Below are 11,241 nucleotides of genomic sequence, written 5' to 3' on the forward strand. Positions count from 1 at the left end.
TGCAACACGGGAAGTAACATTTTTCTTCAATCAATGAAGACTAACCCTCTAGGTGTGAAGAAATTAATGAAGAAATTGATTCTCAGAGCCCTACGACAATTGTACGCGGTGTCTGAAATCAGCTTTCTTATACGGTGGGTTACGCCGCCACCCAAAGTTGAAAATCTTCAATTTGAGTTTTTCTTCGTTTTTGAAATTCCACAATTTTTCAAATTCTTCAACTTTGCATTGTCTTCACTCTTTCCGGTGTTGTTCTTCATTTGAATATATATATATATATATATATATATATGAGTTTTATGTCCTCTACAACATTCACTTATTGTTATTTCTTCAAGTTGATTTCTTCTGCTAAGTGAATGTGATCGGACCCTTCCCCCTCTATGCTAAACTCAACCCAGTATATTCACAAATTCCTCATATGCGTTCTAGTTGAAACTCGTTCAAAATCTTCACTGAGTCCTTGACAGATCAAGAAATGGCGGACGAAACTTTTAAAACTTATCTTATCTGAATTTTCGGCTTTGCCGCTCAAACTGTTCCGCTTCTCACAACAGATACTTATCTATTCACCCACGATCCTACACGATCGCCACCTCTCAGTACGTGGGTGACACATGTCAAGCGAATGAGAAGGGTCCAGGGGCATGTTCGTCCGATTTCCTCGGTTGAACAGTTTTTCACTCTCTCTATAAATACCCCTATCTCTTCCTCACTTCACTTTCACCTCGCTCGCGCTCTCTCCCACTCGAGCTTCCTCAGAACCCTAGCGCCGCCGCTACTTCATCGTCGCCGTTGAGGAAGAGCTTCACTGCCTTGACCTCGTCACCGTCGTACTCGCGCCGGTTGCGGATTTCTTCACTCCGCCGCCGTCGTAGCCGTCTTCCTCTGCCGAGTTAGGGCGTGGAAGATCTGAACTAACAAACTTCACATCTACACTTCCCAGTTCGTCGTGTTCTTCACTTCGGGTAATTAAAAGTTACTTTTATTGCTCGCTTTGATTCTCAAGTTATCTTAAAAATCTTCAAAGGTGTTTATTCTTCAAATCTTCACACACATTAACACCTCACATGTCATCTGCTCTTGATTCGTTTCTCTAAGCAATGATTTTCTTCAAGATTCCTCAATTGTGTGGATTTTCAATCTATACAACTCTGGAACCTAAGACAAAAACGCTTAGTGAAATTCCTCACGACTCATCTGGTCAAATTCCTCAAAACCTATTCTTTTTGAAAAACCTTCTGAGAACGCATATGACCTCTCCAAATTCCTCGCAACTATACTCTGTTCACAGGTACAAATGTCCGCTGCTGAATTACTAGGTTCTCATCAACTTAACTCATTTGCAGCGTTCCTCGAAGAAAAGTTGCATACCTCTTCAGAAACTTCAGTTGTTCATATTCCTCAGCTGAAGAAAATGGGTGACAAAAGGCCACCGAAGGGAGGAAAGAGGCCTGAGGCAATACTGCGTTTGAAATCCCTGAGGACATCTATGCTGGGTACTGCACACCCCCTGAGGAAGATAGAAATCAACGCAAGGTGCGCATTCAAAAGATAGAAAGGAGATGGGCACGAGAATGGAGGGAGTATAGATATGTCACTCCCAAGTATATGAAGAAATTCGCACTCAACCCTCCATGCCCAAGACCTCCATTGGCACCAGGCCAGTTGGCAGATCCCACCAGCCTCAAGCGCGGTGAGGATTATCCTAATGAATGGGCAAAGCGCCAAGCCAAACTGGCTAAGCAAGCAAAGGAAGCAGTGAAGAAATTCAACGCAGACTCTGCTGCTGCTGAGGCCTCTGCTGCTGCTGAGGCCTCTGCTAGTCAGCCAAAGAAGGCAATGCCCAAGAAGCCTGCACATAAATCTAGTGCTTCACCTTCAGTGCCCTCACGGCCAAGCTCCTCTGCTATGCCATCAAGGCCAGATTCTTCAAGGCCCTCACGGCAAATTCCTAAGACTGCTCCTCCAAAGTCCTCAACTCCTCCGTCAAAATCTTCAGCTACTCCGACAAAATCCTCGCCACCTGTGCATCTCGCCACGTGCCAAAGGACTCAAGGCTTCTCTATTGCCTCAGGAGCATCTGCAAGCTCCTCAGCTGCTCGACCTTCCTCAACTGGTCCCTCACTGCTAAAGAAAAAGGCCACTGCTGGATGAGGTATTCGACCAAGTCCTCACAAGAAGCAACTCACTTTCCAAATGCCCTCTGATGATGATGAGGCGGATGATGAAGAACTTGCCGAAATCATCAGAAACAGGCAAGCCGGGACCACTAGAGCCAAAGGCAGCAATGTGCCGCTGATGTTGGATCCAAAGTTGATCCTCGACTACATTGATCTGTGGCACAAGGATCCTAAAACGCCTTTGCCGAAGATGAACCTCACTCCTGGTCAAAGTCATGTTCTGACTGCCTTCATTGAGGAAGAAAAATGGAAATTTGACCAAGGCAGAAGTTTGAAGAAAGCGCAGTACAAGAAACAGCGCTACCTCAAGGACAATGTCCTCACTCTCACACCTGATCAGCTCCTTGCCTTGCAAGTGGAAATCAAACAACTGAGCGATGAATTTGATCGCTACTATGCTGATTGGAAGGGTGCCAAGGTGCGTTTCGTCAATCTGACGAAGAAATTGACTTCAAGTGCTGCTCCACCTGTGCACATTGAAGTTACTCAGGCTGAGGCATCTGCGCAGCCTACTGAAGAACTTGCCAGCATCGCTGATGACATTCAAGTTGCTGAAGAAAATGAGAGTGCCAGGGCTGATGACTCCATTCTAGCCGCTGAAGATATTGCCAGGGCATCCACTAGTGATGCTCCTGAGGAAAGTGAACAAATCAGGACAACTGCATCAGTTGTGCTTGAGGAAAATGAACCAAAGACCTCTGCACCTCCTACGCCTACCCCAACTCCAAGCCTTCCATCTGCATCAGATGCAAAGAAGACCAAGGCTACAGAACATGCAGCTGTGAAGAAAAGGAAGGCATCAACTTCTTCAAATTCTTCAGCTCCGAAGAAGATGAAGACTTTGATCAGTTCAATTGACAATCCAATTGATGCCATTCTAGTCTCATCAATGCCATCAAAGGACCTTGTTCCTTTTGGTGAAGATTATGTGATTCTTGATGCATCTGATGAAGAAACTCCTTTTGCTGCTTTGACAGAGCAGTTGGACGAAGAAATTGAAGTGGATAAGATCCCTTCAACCCCAGTCATTTCCTCACCTATGCCTCAGTTTACTGCTGAAGAGGCAGGTGTTAAAGAAATTGAAGATGAGGATGTGGACATTGGGTGTACCACTCCTGTGCTCAATGATGAATTTTGGGACAGTCAACATCCAAACTCTCCAATGTTCACTCCACTCCAAACTATTCCTCAGTCCCCTGCTGCCACTGAAGTACAAATGGGATCTGAAGAATCTCATGCAACCCCAAGTGTTCATGAAGAAATTCCAGCCACTAGTGCTGAAGAAATTGTCAATGAAGAATTGACAACCCAGGCTGAAGCTGCAGAAGAGCCTGAAATTCCTCAGCCTGAGGAACCCGAGATTGCGATTCATGAGGTGGTGCTGCAATTGACTGACACTCCTCAGCCCAAGCCAAAGGATCCCTTCTCCAAGAAGCAAAAATTCAAGGCTGATCATTTCTTCGGCGAGCACATATTGTTCACTGAATTCAACCCCTATGACAATGCTCGTCTTAGAAGGAAGCGTTCCTGGACTGCCAGCCAGGCCAACTTCTATTCCTCAGTGCTTTACAACAAGGACAAAGTCTTCGATCATGAGCATATTCCTCATGTGGACATGGAATCCATGCCTTGCTTCTCTCAAGTCCTCAGCATGATTCATGACACAGGCTTGCTCAATTTCTGCTCTGACATAGTTGATTGGAATGAAGAGCTTATTCTTCAGTTCTACGCAACTTTGCATATCACAGGCAAAGCTGCTGACTGATACGTCTCCAACGTATCTACTTTTACAAACACTTTTTCCCTTGTTTTGGACTCTAACTTGCATGATTTGAATGAAACTAACCCGGACTGACACTGCTTTTAGCAGAACTACCATGATGTTGTTTTATGCGTAGAAAAGAAAAGTTCTCGGAATGTCCTGGAAATCCACGGAGGCACTTTTTGGAATTAATAAGAATTTTTGGCGAAAGAATTAATGCCAGGGGGCCCACAGCCTGTCCACGAGACAGGGGGGCGCCCCCCCTAGGGCACGGCCTCCTATCTCGTGGGCCCCCTGGACCTCCTCCAACCTCAACTCCAACTCCATATATTCCGTCTCGGGGAGAAAAAAATTAGAGAGAAGTTTCATCGCGTTTTACGATGCGGAGCCGCCGCTAAGCCCTAATCTCTCTCGGGAGGGCTGATCTGGAGTCCGTTCGGGGCTCCGGAGAGGGGAATTCGCCGTCGTCGTCATCATCAACCATCCTCCATCACCAATTTCATGATGCTCACCGCCGTGCGTGAGTAATTCCATCGTAGGCTTGCTGGACGGTGATGGGTTGGATGAGATTTACCATGTAATCAAGATAGTTTTGTTAGGGTTTGATCCCTAGTATCCACTATGTTCTGAGATTGATGTTGCTATGACTTTGCTATGCTTAATGCTTGTCACTAGGGCCCGAGTGCCATGATTTCAGATCTGAACCTATTATGTTTTCATGAATATATGTGTGTTCTTGATCCTATCTTGCAAGTCTATAGTCACCTATTATGTGTTATGATCTGACAACCCCAAAGTGACAATAATCGGGATACTTCTCGGTGATGACCGTAGTTTGAGGAGTTCATGTATTCACCATGTGTTAATGCTTTGGTCCGGTTCTCTATTAAAAGGAGGCCTTAATATCCCTTAGTTTCCGTAAGGACCCCGCTGCAACGGGAGGGTAGGACAAAAGATGTCATGCAAGTTCTTTTCCATAAGCACATATGACTATTTACGGAATACATGCCTACATTACATTGATGAATTGGAGCTAGTTCTATATCATCCTATGTTATAACTATTGCATGAGGAATCGCATCCGACATAATTATCCATCAGTGATCCATTGCCTACGAGCTTTTCATATATTGTTCTTCGCTTATTTACTTTTCCGTTGCTACTGTTACAACTACTACAAAAAACCCAAAAACATTTATCTTTACTTTTGCTACTGTTACCATTATTATCATACCACTTTTGCTACTAAACACTTTGCTGCAGATACTAAGTTATCCAGGTGTGGTTGAATTGACAACTCAACTGCTAATACTCAAGAATATTCTTTGGCTCCCCTTGTGTCGAATCAATAAATTTGGGTTGTACTTCACCCTCGAAAGCTGTTGCGATCCCCTACAGTTGTGGGTTATCAAGACTAATTTCTGGCGCCGCTGCCGGGGAGCATAGCTCTATTCTCTGAGTCACTTGGGATTTATATCTGTTGATCACTATGAAGAACTTGAAAGACGCTAAGACCAAGATTTTGCCCTCAACTACGAGAGGAGGTAAGGAACTACCATCTAGCTCTGCACTAGATTCTCCTTCCGTTATTAGTAGTCTTGCGACACCTAAACATGCTACTGCTATGAATTCTGATATGTCGCATGTTATTGATGATGCCACTTCTTCTATGCATGATGAAACTACTTCTCTGTGTGATACTACTTTGCCATTAGGTGAATTTCTAGATGAACAACTTGCTAGAGTTAGGGGGAATGAAAATATTGAAGAACCTATTATTGATGATAGTGATGATGAACGTTCCCCCAATGATTATGTATTACCTGTTGTTCCTAAGGGTTATGTTATGAATGAAGCAGCTGCTATGGAAATTCTTGCTTGCAATGATAGGAATGATCTTAAGAAATTATTAGCTAAACGGAAGCAGCAGTCTCTTAATGCTAGAATGAAAACCGATCCTGCTTTTGCTACTTCACCTATATGTGTTACTGATAAGGATTATGAATTCTCTGTTGATCCTGATATTATTACTTTAGTTGAATCCGATCCTTTTTATGGCCTTGAATCTGAAACTGTTGTGGCACATCTTACCAAGTTGAAAGATATAGCCACCCTATTCACTCATGATGAGAAGTCTTGCTATTTATACATCCTTAAGATATTTCCGTTCTCATTAAAGGGTGATGCTAAGACTTGGTATAATTCTCTTGCTCCTGGTTGTGTGCGTAGTCCCCAGGATATGATTTATTACTTCTCTGCTAAATATTTCCCTGCTCATAAGAAACAAGTTGCCTTGCGGGAAATATATAATTTTGTGCAAATCAAAGAAGAGAGTCTCCCACAAGCTTGGGGGAGGCTTCTCCGGTTACTTAATGCTTTGCCTGATCATCCTCTTAAGAAAAATGAAATACTTGATATCTTTTATAATGGACTAACCGATGCTTCCAAGGACTACTTGGATAGTTGTGCTGGTTGTGTTTTCAGGGAAAGAACAGTCGATGAAGCTAAAATATTATTGAATAATATGTTGACTAATGAAAATAATTGGACTCTTCCTGAGCCAGTTCCTGAAGTAATTCCCGAACCAATTGAGCCAACTCCTGAGCCTATTCCTAAACCCACTCCAAAGAAGAGAGGTGTTTTATTTCTCAGTCCTGAAGATATGCAAGAGGCAAAGAAATCAATGAAAGAAAAAGGTATTAAAGCTGAAGATGTTAAGAATTTACCACCTATTGAAGAAATACATGGTCTTAATTTACCGCCTGAAGAACCACATTGTCTTGATAACCCGACACGGGTAGTAAAGGTAAATTCTCTCTATAGATATGATAAAGTTGAAATACCCTCTACTAAATTTCATAGCCCATGCTTAGATGAATTTGATGACTTTATGGCTAGACAAGAAAGTTTTAATGCTTATGTTGGTAGAGAGTTAAAGAATAATGCTTTTGAGATAGGACGCGTAGGTGACAATCTGGCTAGAGTTAAAGATGAACTTCACCACATTAGCAAATATGCTTCTATGGTTTCTACTCAAGCTGAGCAAGTACTCAAAGCTCAAAATGATTTGCTTGATGAATTGAATAATGAAAATGACTTTGCCGTTAGAGTGGCTACTAGAACTGGTAGAATGACTCAGGAACCTTTGTATCTTGAAGGCCACCCTAAAAGAATTGAACAAGATTCTCAGAATAATAATCTAGATGTTCCTAGTTCTTCTAAGAAGAAGAAAAAGAAGAATGATAGGACTTTGCAAACTTCTAGTGAACCTAATGTAGAAACACCTGAGAATCCTAATAATATTTCTATCTCTGATGCTGAAACACAATCCGGAGATGAACATGAACCTGATGATAATGCTAATAATGATGTTCATGTTGATACTCAACCTAGCAAAAACAATGATGTGGAGATTGAACCTGTTGTTGATCTTGATAACCTACAATCAAAGAATCAACGTTATGATAAGAGAGACTTTGTTGCTAGGAAGCACGGGAAAGAAAGAGAACCATGGGTTCAGAAACCCATGCCCTTTCCTCCTAAACCATCCAAGTCAAAGGATGATGAGGATTTTGAGCGCTTTGCTGAAATGATTAGACCTATTTTCTTACGTATGAGCTTAACTGATATGCTTAAAGTAAATCCTTATGCTAAGTATATGAAGGATATCATTACAAATAAAAGAAAGATACCGGAAGCTAAAATTTCCACCATGCTTGCTAATTACACTTTTAAGGGTGGAATACCAAAGAAACTTGGAGATCCGGGTGTTCCAACTATACCATGCTCCATTAAAAGAAATTATGTCAGAACTGCTTTATGTGATCTTGGAGCCGGAGTTAGTGTTATGCCTCTCTCTTTATATCGTAGGCTTGAATTGAAGTTGACAACTAATGAAATATCTTTGCAAATGGCTGATAAATTAACTGCTATACCTGTCGGCATTTGTGAGGATGTGCCTGTTGTGGTTGCAAATGTCACTATCTTAACGAACTTCGTTATTCTTGATATTCCCGAGGATGATAGTATGTCTATTATCCTTGGTAGACCTTTTCTTAATACTGCAGGGGCTGTTATTGACTGCAACAAAGGCAATGTCACTTTTCATGTTAATGGTAATGAGCATACGGTACACTTACCGAGGAAACAATCTCAAGTTCATAGCATCAATTCTATTGAAAAAATATTCCTGGCTGGGCTTCGCAGGTTATCTTCATCCTTGGCTGGGCTTGGCGGATCAGCAGGCTGGTTCATGATATTTCTCTCGTCCGGTTCAGCAAAAGTATCTTGAACCGGAGGTACTAGATCTTCTTGGACAGCATCAACATTCGGATCATGAGGTTCAGGGGTCTGATTATCATCAGTTGGAATAGTCAGCTTAGCTTTCTTGCTAATTCTGGCTTTGGCACTAAAAAGAATAAAAGTACAGAGATTAGTACAGTAAACCGGAGCAACATATAAAAGTAAGTCTATTACGCTTACCCAGGAACGGTCTTGAGGGGAGGCATCTGTGTGGTTGATGAATCGCCGGAGGATGAATTGGAAGTTCCCTGATAATTCGAATCAAATGGATTAAGAGGAAAACGAAAGCAACCCGCCTTGGGATAAGATGTATTGGAAGTACAAGAGACCTCTGGACGATGTTTGCGAACCGGAGAGTTTGGTAAACCGGAAGAAGTGATTTGTTGACCACTGTGTCGGGTTGTGCGACGAGCTTCCTGTTTCTTTGTCTTCAAACAAAAGTGCGGATCCAAATAAGCGAGAGGATGTGAATGTTTTACTTTCTGGACTGCGCGACAGACTTTTTGTACTGGCACATGTTCTGAATCGGAGGAAAGGGAAATTACCTCTACATTGTCAGCACGGCTGGCTTCCGCATCATCCTGATAATGATCATTATCAATAAGGTGCATGAAAAATGAGCCAAGTGAATCAAGTTCTACCTCTGATTCCGAGTCATTAACATCTTTGGCCAGATCAAGGGACTCGGCGGTTCTCTTCTTAGCTGGCCTTTTTGTGACCTTGGACTTAGCACGAGGTGCTCGCACCGGTTTGTATTGTGCTTTTTCCGGTTTATCTTGAGGTTTCCTCTTCCAGAACGGATCATTGGACTGCAAAGATAAATAGAAGGCCATCAGAAAATATCAAAATAGGACGGATTAAAGTAGAAAGATGCAATTCTTACAGCTGGCGGTTTGTTGGAAGCATAAAAGGGACGCAACCCAGTTTTGCTGCACTCAGCTACCGGTTCATCTAACATCTTCTTGACGGCGTCAGTAATCTCGTCATCAGTTAACTGAATATCAATATGACGTTGAGGGTCTTTCAAATCTCCGGTGTACTCGCACATTAAACTAGGAAGACGGCTTAAAGGCAAGACACTCCATGATACCCAGCATCGGACAAGATCGACACCGGTTAAACCGTTTGCCATAAAAGCCCGGATCTTAGAAATTTGTGTGGCATATTTCATTCGTTCCTTGGCAGTCAACCGTTGAGGTAGTGGATGTTCATTACTAAGACGGTGAGCACGATAACCCGGCAGAGGATTTTCATCTTCAGAGGCAGTGTTTTGGCAGTAAAACCAAGTTTGGTTCCAATCCTTGGGGTGGCTGTGATGTTTGGCATGAGGAAAATTGACTTCTTTACTTTTTTGAATCGATACCCCTCCAAGCTCTGTATTGGGGCCGTCGATAAACTCAGTACGGCGGTTCAAGTGAAAGAAGTCTCTGAAAAGGTCAATGGTCAGTTCCTCTTGCAGGTAAGCCTCACAAAACACTTGAAAATTGCAAAGGTTAGACGCAGAGTTCGGTCCAATGTCGTGAGGGTGGAGTTGAAAGCTGGCAAGTACATCACGATTTTTTTTGATCCGGGAGGGCTAAACCCTCGGTCCAGATGATGTGCAAACACAACTACTTCCCCGTTTTGAGGTTCAGGAGGACATTCAGTACCTGGGACCCTCCAGTGGATGGTTTCCTGTTTTGCTAAAGTGCCAGTCAAAACGTACCCAGTCAGCTACTCTTTAGTGACCCGGGAACGGACCCAATTGCAAGCAGAGAACTGTTTGGCCATTGTTGATGACAAGCTGTAAAAGAATTTCAAAACGCCGGTTCACAGTTCAAAATTGATATGTATAACCGGTGTCAAACCGAGGGACTTAATCAGAGCATATGTGCACGTTAAACCGGATACAGATGTTCAGGTAAAGTTGGCGGTTTACCTGAGGGCTAATGATACCTGACGGATTATCAACTCTTAATAGTTAAATCGCCTACAATGGTGCAGAAGGGACAGATCTAAAATTTTCTTAAGTGTTGCACAAACAAGTTCTACAAGTTGGTGTGATAATTTCGGATCTACCACAGTTCTACAAAAGGGGAGAAATTTTTAACCTAAAGGTCACGGCAGCAGAAGAGCGCATATGCTTGGACGGGATCTCAAGCGATAAAAAGTGATTTCTGAGGGTGACTAGGGGCACTAAACTACTACCGCACGCCTTTATTATCAGTCTCAGATCAAGTTATGAGATTTAAGAGAGAAAAAGGATGAACAATGAAGAACACCGAAGAACAGTGGAACCCTAATGCAGATCTAATAGTTGGGAAGAGAAGTACTTACTGGTGCTGCGGGGCAGCGGAGGTGCGTCAGTTTATCTGGTCAGGAACAGGTTGATGCAGCGGCCTTGTTGGTGCGGATGCGAAGGTCGACAGCAGTGGCGAAGCTCGGGCTTTTCGGGGTCACGAGGAAGAAGAATAGACGAAAAGGCACGGAAGGGAAAAGAGAGAGACCGTCTGGTCCTGTTTATAAGGAAAATGGATAAGTAAGCCGACGCGGAGATCAAGGAGCCTAAAAAGGAGAATAGGGCACAGCTGTCGCCTCGATATTCAGAGATCAATTAATAAAGGGAAATGTTTATAGGTTTTTTACGCAGATGACGTCATGGCGGTTTATGGCGATTCCAGAAAATGACGTCACGGCGGGTTACAAGGTCAACGCGAAGATGTTCCAATCAAAATTTCTCTAAGTTGAAGATTGACATGAACAAGTTCAAAACAATCTGGGGCCTAATGTTGGGGATATGACTACTGAGTTTAAACTGCCCAGGAAGGGCCGGATTACACTCACAAGGAGTCCTGTAGAAGAGCCCATGAAGATGAAGGCTATGGCACTTTAACTATGGAGGCTTAGAGGCCCGGAGCCCAATGGCGGATTAGGGCCCATAGTAGTAAACCGCCATAGATGTGTAAACTTGTATGTAAGTAAGGGAAAGGAAGAAACTGAGCCGGACACTTGTAT

Source organism: Triticum dicoccoides, chromosome 6B, assembly GCF_002162155.2.
Source record: "Triticum dicoccoides isolate Atlit2015 ecotype Zavitan chromosome 6B, WEW_v2.0, whole genome shotgun sequence".
Taxonomy (NCBI): domain Eukaryota; kingdom Viridiplantae; phylum Streptophyta; class Magnoliopsida; order Poales; family Poaceae; genus Triticum; species Triticum dicoccoides.